At 31.7% G+C, this 1,326-nt stretch overlaps 1 protein-coding gene across 1 annotated transcript in view; it reads right to left on the bottom strand.

The window, feature by feature from the left end:
* Window positions 1–1,326, bottom strand: part of LOTGIDRAFT_175966 (hypothetical protein) — a gene marked incomplete at both ends in the record, with an annotated part of 19,017 nt that overhangs the window by 1,972 nt on the left and 15,719 nt on the right. The gene's annotated exons all lie outside the window — the stretch shown is intronic.

Here is a 1,326-nt window from a genome sequence, read left to right as displayed (position 1 = left end):
ATATAAATACATAATTGCAAATAATTAGATGACTACCATTTTAAGTAATATGTTAAAAACAAAAACAATGTGTGAGAGGCCATGAAACACCCTTAAAATAGAGATCACAATTTGGCGTCATCATTCTATATAGGGTCTTGATTGGCTGATTACTCATATAAATACCATGTATTTGTTTATTATTGAACAAAAATATCATGGTTCACAAAACTATATCAGAGTGTTGCAAGATATTTCAAATTAAGAATATCAAAATGGTTTGGAATTACAGATTAAATATTTCTAAAACAAACTTGCCTTGCGAGCTTCTGTGCCACACCATAAGCACTTGACGTCTGTATAATGAAGCTCTATCTATTTACACCTAAAATTAAAAATATACAACTTAATTCTTTGATATGGGACATATGAAATAATTCAACAAATACATAAATCCAAACAGTTGATGGATTCTATGGAACAGTCTGTTACTCAGTAACAAGCGTATTAGAGCTTCGGAAACTTTACAGGAGGCTTGTTTAGTTAAGTCCAAACAATGTTGGTCATGAGATCAATTTCAATAGATCTGGCCGAAGACCAGCTAGTAGAATCTTATGATTATATACAAAGGTGAATGTAAGGACGCATATAAAAATTTGGGTTTGTGTTGTAAGGTTTTCCAAAAAATAATATGTTGCAAAATGTAATATTTACAGTGTGTTTATAATGACTTGTATAGCAACATCATATCCAAGATAGCTATTAAAATATCCTTACCTGGCTTCGTTCCAAGAGTCGCCTTTAGGACATTTGTGCTCCACCATAACCGTATTGACCTCCAAATGTAATGTCCTGTTGAAGCTAAAGACCAGCTCCTTTGTTCTTGGAACCCTAAAAGTCAAGATTCTTATTTTAAAAGTAGCTTTGGGAAGTTATTTGCAAACAGTAATAAATACTTTAGACCAAAGACTAGAGGAATATATCCATTGCCTTATCTGGAAGTTATAAGCAAAAAAATAAATCTTTCTGTTAATTCTATAACATTAAAGCTATCTAAAAGTAACCTGGTAATGAAAATCTTGAAAACTACCTCTTTAATTATGTATATCAAATGTGAATAACATCATTTGGCCAATATCTCTGCTCATGGACAATCAATTTTCAAAGGTCACTCTTGAATTGATTAGTTTTAATCAATGCCAATGGAATTATCATATATGTACCCATTTCAGAGAGAAAGATCCCATGGTAGTTTTTGCTTTTTCATTCCACAGTAGGGGGCTTGTTCTTGAAATGGATTTTAAGAGATCAATCAGATGATTGGAACACCAAAATCATCGTAAGTTA

This window comes from Lottia gigantea (assembly GCF_000327385.1).
Source record: "Lottia gigantea unplaced genomic scaffold LOTGIsca_597, whole genome shotgun sequence".
Taxonomy (NCBI): Eukaryota; Metazoa; Mollusca; class Gastropoda; family Lottiidae; genus Lottia; species Lottia gigantea.
The sequence above is the reverse complement of the archived record's forward strand: the minus strand, read 5'-3'. Positions and strand labels throughout refer to the sequence as shown.